General features: G+C 35.0%; 1 non-coding gene across 1 annotated transcript; it reads left to right on the top strand.

Annotated features, from left to right (window-relative positions):
• Nucleotides 1-6840: 6840 nt before the first annotated feature.
• Nucleotides 6841-6948, top strand: LOC112746695 (small nucleolar RNA R71). Its single transcript, XR_003174565.1, has one exon. It is a non-coding gene; the product is annotated as a small nucleolar RNA R71 (small nucleolar RNA).
• Nucleotides 6949-8367: the final 1419 nt, after the last annotated feature.

Below are 8367 nucleotides of genomic sequence, written 5' to 3'. Positions count from 1 at the left end.
TGGTTTTTGACTAACTGAGGTAGGGAATTTGTTTTAAAAATAAATGTTTTTAAGTTATGAATGCCAATAAAATTAAGTGAGTAACTGTAAATGGTTTATGATTGCTTTGTGTGAATAATTGTTAGTATTGAGTTGAATCATAGCTGTAATTGGTGATTGGTTTAATGATTTAATGTAATGATTATTGATGATGTTGTGTATTTTGAAGTTATACTTGCTTCTAGTACTTGTTGATGTTGATTTTGTGTATGGAATATTTCTATGGCTGCTGGAAATTGATTTTATGAATCAGAACTTGAGATATGTTATTATAGATGAGATGCTGAAGAATGGATGCTGTGATAATTTGGTTACGTTGCACCTATGATATGAAATTGTGATATATTGAATTAAGAGTTCTTGGGAAACTTTGTTTAGTCAAAAGAAATTTAGAAATATGGTTTTAGATGAATCCTAGGCTTGAATATAGGAATTGGTATGTGAGGTTGTTGGAAATACTGTGCAGAATTTCTGCAGAAAACTGCATAATTAGCAGCAGAACGAATGACTTTTTGGGAGTAGTCCAGACCTAATTTTTAGATGAAACTATTTTTTTGTAGAACTTTAGTGTGTCTTGAATATTCCATAAAAATTTCAGGGAATTTGGCCAAGTGGTTTGGAAGATATGATTTTTGAAAGTTTAGTGGTTGCTACAGATTTTTCTGGTTTTCTGGTTCTGCAGCACCAACTTCCAAACGCTATAACTTTTAATTTAAATAGAATTTTGAGTTGATTTCAAAAGAATTTTAAAGATCTATCAGTCTATTTTAAGTGAGTACAAGTTTCATGTTCATATCTATTTTGTAGACTTAGATAAGTCACTTGGAAGGTCGGTTATTTGCTGAAAACTCTGAACTGGTTTATGAAAACAGGGCTCCACTTCCAATTGATAATTAATTAATCAAATGAAGTGATATGAACCTGAATCTTGATAATGTAAACTTCATTTTTAATTGATTCAATGTTGAGTACTGTTGTTGTGTGCTTGTTAATACCACCAATACTTACTGATTTTAATTGTTCATTGCTTAGTCATGGTGATTCTTTTAATTATTGAATGCCAATGATATTTTTTCTTATAAATGATAATGAGTAATGGTTTGGGATTTGGCTTGAAGCCTGAAACTTAATTGAACTAATTGTATTTGCCCACCTATTTGCAGTGGCTGAAGATGATGCTTTCTTGGTCAAGCAAATTGGCCAGAGTTTCCGGTATTCTAAAATAGAGGTATATTCCTCTTCTTATATTCATGAATAGTCAGTTTTATTCCTTGTTAACATACATGCATCATCTATGTATGGAAGACTAAACATAGATCGAATCCATTTTCTTATCAAGGCAAGAAGGGAGGAACAAATCCAAGCTGCTCATGACGAAGCCATGTTTGGTGCTTCAGCACTTCCACCTCCTACCAGTATTGACAGTGAGCCTAAAAGGGAGAATGAGAAAAAAAGTTGATAAAAAAGGTGTTGTTACAAGCCTCTTAAGTGAAACGGTAAGTGGTTTCACTGCAGACTTATGTGGATAAGCATAATGAGTCATTTAAGTAATCCTTGTATTTGTGTGTGCATTTGTTGTTGAATAATTTCTCACATTAAGTTATTATTGCTGCTCTATACTTGCTGTTGGTTGCTGCTGATTTTTCCCCCTCATTGCTTGCTTGTTGAATGATTGTTAAATTCAATGAAAAAGGAAATGCTGCTGAGTTATTGTTGTTTGTGTTGGAGTAGATGATGGTTGCTGAACTGAGATTAATTTTATTGATAAATCTATTGCTGAAATCGTTTAGTTTGCCTTGATTGATTTTCTATTGAATTAATGGATAAACTGCTGTGCCCCTGCTGCTTGCAAGTGTAATGGTTATTGACTTCAATGAATAGAATGCTGCCTGAATCCATTATCTTTGTTCATTTTACTGTTTTGGGTGCTGTATGATGGGCCATTGATTGCTGTTCTGCTGAGTGCTGCTCTACTTCTTGGTGGTTGGATTGGTTTTAATTGTTTTCTCATGTTTTCTTGCTGGAACTGGCTTATTTACTTCCTTCCTATGAATTCATTATGATTTTTTGTGTTTTTAACTGTCAAAGAATTCATATGGAATTTGAATTGATTGATTGAAATTGTGAAATAGGCAAATTTACTGCTGAAATGCTGCCAAAATTTATCTTAAGCTGTTTTTCAATATTCATATTTGATTCTATTAATTGATTGAGTTGGTATTTAATTACTTTTGGTTTTCAACTGTTGCTAAGCTCAATTGATTGATTATCCGGTTAAGTGCTTCACTATTTTGGTTGTTGGAAGCTGGAAGCTTGGGTTTTGTTATTCACTATTTGGTTGTTGTCCTATTTGGTTGCTCAATTAAAGTGCATTGTGTTGTTTGAGCAAACAAGTTCTATTTGACGAATTTCTGTGTCAAAATAGACACTTGTTTGCTACATGATTTCTGATTGCCTCAAGATATTTCTTTTGACTATGCACCTAACTTTTTGTTTCGAATTTTCTTATTTATAGGAGTGCTGAAATGGTGACCACATGCTACTTTGAGGGCTCAAAAATATTTTGATTCATAGAGACACTAATCTATGTTAGAACTTTTAACTTTTGGTTGAACTTGTGCAAGACATATAACTTGTAGAACTAATCAATGTACTCACTAATATTTTGTTTTAAAACAATTTTAGCTAAATGAGGCATGTTTGAATTATGTATGTTTTTACATATTATATAAATGTAAATTTGCTTAATAAAATAGTTAATATATTAGTTAATTAAAAAAAATGTTACAAAATAATTATTTTACTTTTGTAACTAAAGAAAAAAAATGTTACAAAATCAAGTTATATTTTGTAACAAATTTTTTTGATAGGAAAAATAGATTGTCACGAAAAATACCTTGAAGATCAAAATTTGTTATCACTTTTGTAACGGCTTCTGGTTTTTTGTATCAGAAAAAATTGTTACAAAACATCATATTGAATTGTAACAGTTCCATTTTTCGTTACAAAAAATTTTTGTAACGGGACTTACTGCAACGGTCCCTTTTTTTGTTACAAAAAACTTTTGTTTCAAAATTTCGACGTTTTGTAACAAATTTTTTTGTTACAAATACGCCTTTTTCTTGTAGTGTTAGGCCAGGATTTTATTCCTTTAGGCCCTCCTATCCACTGATGCTCAAAGCCTTGAATCCTTTTTATTTACCCTTGCCTTTTGGTTTTAAGGGTTATTGGCTTTTTGCTCTTGCCTTTTGGTTTAAAGAGCTTTTTGCTTTTTCTGCTAGCTTTTTTTTTCTTTTTTTTTTCGCTATTTTTTTTCTTTTCTTTTTTTTTCTGCAAGCTTTTGTATTCACTGCTTTTTCTTGCTTCAAGAATCATTTTTATGATTTTTCAGATTATCAAATAACATTTCTCCTGTTCATCATTCTTTCAAGAGCCAACATATTTAACATTCATAAACATCAACTTCAAAAGACATATGCACTGTTCAAGCATTCATTCAGAAACAAAAAGTGTTGTCATCATATCAAAATAATTAAACTAGTTTCAAGGATGAATTCGAAACCCTGTATTTCTTGTTCTTTTGTAATTAAAATATTTTTCATTTAAGAGAGGTGATGGAGTCATAGGACATTCATAGCTTTAAGACATAGACAGTTAAACACTAATGATCATCTAGTAAAGATACAAACACGGTTAAACATGAAGCATGGAAACCGAAAACAGAAAATAAATAGACAAGGAGATTAAGGATTGAGTCCACCTTAGTGAGGGTGGCGTCTTCCTCTTCTTGAAGGACCAATGGTGCTTTTGAGCTCCTCTATGTCTCTTCCTTGTCTTTGTTGCTCCTCCCTCATAGCTCTTTGATCTTCTCTAATCTCATAAAGGATGATGGAGTGCTCTTGATGCTCCACCCTTAATTGTCCCATGTTGGAACTTAATTCTCCTAGGGAGGTGTTGATTTGCTCCCAATAGTTTTGTGGAGGAAAGTGTATCCCTTGAGGCATCTCAGGGATTTCATGGTAAGGAATTTTCTCATGCTCTTGTTGAGGTCCCTGATCTCTTGATGTGCAGTCAAATGCTCTACTACTGAGCTATGGACCCTTAAGATGAATCTCTCCATCTCTCATGACTCAGAGGTGGAAGCAATTGTCTTCTCTTTCCTCTTTTTTGAGATTTCTCTGGCCTTAGGTGCCATTAATAGTTATGGAAAAACAAAAAGCAATGCTTTTTACCACACCAAACTTAAAATGTTTGCTCGTCCCCGAGCAAAAGAAGAAAGAAAGTAGTAGAAGAAGAAGAAAATGGAGGAGATAGGGGAAGAAGATGTATTCGGCCAAGGAGAAGAAGAGAGGGTTGTGTTGTGTGAAAATGAAGAAGGAGTGAGGGGTTTATATAGAAGTGAGGGGTTTATATAGGAGTGAGGGGGTGTGTAGGGTTCGGCCATTAAGGTTGGGTTTGGGAGGGAAATTAGTTTGAATTTTGAAGGTAGGTAGGGTTTATGGGGAAGAGAGGGTGGATGTGAGTGGTGAAGAGGTGATGGGAAAGAGTGATTGACGTGATTGGTGAAAGTTATTTGGGGAAGAGAGTTATGAAAAGGTGTGAAGAGGAGAGAAGAAAATGTGGGGATACTGTGGGGTCCACAGATCCTGAGGAGATCCTGTGGGGTCAAGGACTTAACATCCCTGCTCCATTTAGGCGTGTAAAACGCCCTTGCTGTGCAATCCTGGCGTTTAACGCCAGACTGCTGCCTGTTTCTGGCGTTAAACGCCCAATTGTAGCTTGTTTCTGGCGTTTAACGCCAGGTAGATGCTTGTTTCTGGCGTTAAACGCCAGCTTGGTGCCTGTTTCTGGCGTTAAACGCCAGACAGATGCTTGTTTTTAGCGTTTAAACGCCAGACTGCTCTCCTCCAGGGTGTGCTATTTTTAATGCTATTTTTTTCATTTTATTTTTGATTTTTCAGTAGTTTTTGTGACTCCACATGATCATCAACCTAATAAAACATGAAATAACAAAGAGAAAATAAAATAGATATGATTAAATAACATTGGGTTGCCTCCCAACAAGCGCTTCTTTAATGTCAATAGCTTGACAGTGAGCTCCCATGGAGCCTCACAGATAATCAGAGCAAGGTTGGAACCTCCCAACACCAAACTTAGAGTTTGAATGTGGGGGTTCAACAGCAAACTTAGAGTTTGGTTGTGGCCTCCCAACACCAAACTTAGAGTTTGAATGTGGGGGCTTTGATTGACTCTACAGTGAGAGAAGCTTTTCATGCTTCCTCTCCATGGTTACAGAAGGAGATCCTTGAGTTTTAAACACAAGGTTATCCTCATTCAGTTGAAGGATCAATTCTCCTCTGTCCACATCAATCACAGCTCTTGCTGTGGCTAGGAAGGGTCTTCCAAGGATGATGGATTCATCCTCATCCTTCCCAGTGTCTAGGATTATGAAATCAGCAGGGATGTAAAGGCCTTCAACCTTTACTAACACGTCCTCTACTAGTCCATAAGCCTTTTTTCTTGAGTTGTCTGCCATCTCTAATGAGATTCTAGCAGCATGCACCTCAAAGATCCCAAGTTTCTCTATTACAGAGAGTGGCATTAAGTTTATTCCTGACCCCAGGTCACACAGAGCTTTCTCAAAGTTCATGGTGCCTATGTTACAGGGAATTAGGAATTTACCAGGATCCTATTTCTTTTGAGGTAATTTCTGCCTATCCAATGCATTCAGTTCATTGGTGAGCAAGGGAGGTTCATCTTCCCAAGTCTCATTACCAAATAATTTGGCATTCAGCTTCATGATTGCACCAATGTACTTGACAACTTGCTCTTCAGTAATGTCTTCATTCTCTTCAGAAGAAGAGTACTCATCAGAGCTTATGAAGGGCAGAAGAAGGTTTAATGGAATCTCTATGGTCTCTAGGCGAGCCTCAGATTCCTTTAGGTCCTTATTGAGGAACTCCTTATTGATCACTGAGCGTCCTAGGAGGTCTTCCTCACTGGGATTCACGTCCTCTCCCTCCCTTGTAGGTTCAGCCATGATGGTTAAATCTATGGCCTTGCACTCTCTCTTTGGATTCTCTTCTGTATTGCTTGGGAGAGTACTAGGAGGGATTTCAGTGACTCTTTTACTCAGCTGGCCCACTTGTGCCTCCAAATTTCTAATGGAGGACCTTGTTTCATTCATGAAACTCAAAGTGGCCTTAGATAGATCAGAGACTATATTTGCCAAGCTAGATAGATTCTACTCAAAATTCTCTGTCTGTTGCTGAGTGGATGATGGAAAAGGTTTACTATTGTTAAACCTGTTTCTTCCACCATTATTAAAGCCTTGTTGAGGCTTTTGTTGATCCTTCCATGAGAAATTTGGATGATTTCTCCATGAGGGGTTATAGGTGTTTCCATAAGGTTCACCCATGTAATTCACCTCTGCTATTGCAGGGTTCTTAGGATCATAAGCTTCTTCTTCAGAAGATCCCTCTTTAGTACTGTTGGATGATTCCTTCAATCCATTCAGACTCTGAGAGATCATATTGACTTGCTGAGTCAATATTTTATTTTGAGCCAATATGGCATTCAGAGTATCAATTTCAAGAACTCCCTTCCTCATAGGCGTCCCATTATTCGCAGGATTCCTTTCAGAAGTGTACATGAACTGGTTATTTGCAACCATGTCAATGAGTTCTTGAGCTTCTGCAGGCATTTTCTTTAGGTGAATGGATCCACCTGCAGAATGGTCCAATGATATTTTGATAGTTCAGACAGACCATCATAGAAGATATCCAGGATGGTCCATTTTGAAAGCATGTCAGAAGGACACCTTTTGGTCAGTTCCTTGTATCTCTCCCAAGCTTCATAGAGGGATTCACCTTCCTTTTGTCTGAAGGTTTGAACATCCACTCTAAGCTTACTAAGCTTTTGAGGAGGAAAGAACTTGGCTAAGAAAGCCATGACCAGCTTATCCCAAGAGTTCAGGATGTCTTTAGGTTGAGAGTCCAACCATATTCTAGCTCTGTCTCTTACAGCAAATGGGAAAAGCATAAGCCTGTAGACCTCGGGATCAACCCCATTGGTCTTAACAGTATCACAGATCTGTAAGAATTCAGTTAAGAACTGAAAAGGATCTTCGGATGGAAGTCCATGGAACTTGCAGTTCTGTTGCATCAGAGAAACTAATTGAGATTTAAGCTCAAAGTTGTTTGCTCCAATGACAGGAATTGAGATGCTTCTTCCATGTAAATTGGAATTTGGTGCAGTAAAGTCACCAAGCATCTTCCTTGCATTGTTATTATTTTCGGCCATGTTTTCTTCTTTTTCGAAAATTTCTGTTAGATTTTCTCCAGAGAGTTGTGCTTTGGCTTCCCTTAGCTTCCTCTTCAGAGTTCTTTCAAGTTCAGGATCAGCTTCAACAAGAATGTTCTTATCCTTGTTCCTGCTCATATGAAAAAGAAGAAAACAGAAAAGAAAATATAGAATCCTCTATGTCACAGTATAGAGATTCCTGTATGTGAGCATAAGAATAGAAGAATAGAAGAAGAGAAATTCGAACACCAAGAGGAAGAGAGGGTTCGAATTTTGAGATGAAGAGAAGTGTTAGTAAATAAATAAATAATTAGAAGGAGATGAGAGAGAGGGAATTTCGAAAATTAATTGAATTAAAAATAAAATTTAAAGTTAAATTTTGAAAATTAAAATTGAAATCACATTAAATTAAAAATTAAAACAATTAGTTAAATAAAAAAAAGGAATTTTGAAAAAGAGGGAAGGGATTTTCAAAAATTAGAGAGATAATTAGTTAGGTAGTTTTGAAAAAGATATGATTGAAACAAAAAGATAAGATTGATTGAAAAAGATTTGAAAATTGTTTTTGAAAAAGATAAGAAGTTAGAAAAGATTTTGAAAAAGATATGATTGAGAGATATGATTGAAAATCATTTTGAAAAGGATTTGAAAAGGAAATTAAAAAGATTTAATTTTGAAAATTAAAGTTGATTACTTGACTAACAAGAAACTAAAAAGATATGATTTTAAAATTTAAAGATTGAACTTTTCTTACTAGGCAAGTAACAAACTTAACATTTTTAAATCAATCACATTAATTGTTAGTATTAATTTCGAAAATATAAAATAAAAATAAGAAAAAGATTTTTGAAAATCAATTTTGAAATTTTCGAAAATCATAAAAGAAAAATGAAAAAGATTTGATTTTTGAAAAAGATTTGAAAAAGATAGAATTTTGAAATTGAAAATTTGATTTGACTCATAAGAAATAACAAGATTTTTAAAAATTTTTGAAAAAGTCAACTCAAATTTTTCAAATTTTATGAG

Source organism: Arachis hypogaea, chromosome 14 (assembly GCF_003086295.3).
Source record: "Arachis hypogaea cultivar Tifrunner chromosome 14, arahy.Tifrunner.gnm2.J5K5, whole genome shotgun sequence".
NCBI classification, from domain to species: Eukaryota; Viridiplantae; Streptophyta; class Magnoliopsida; order Fabales; family Fabaceae; genus Arachis; species Arachis hypogaea.
This window is presented reverse-complemented; position numbering and strand designations above follow the sequence as displayed.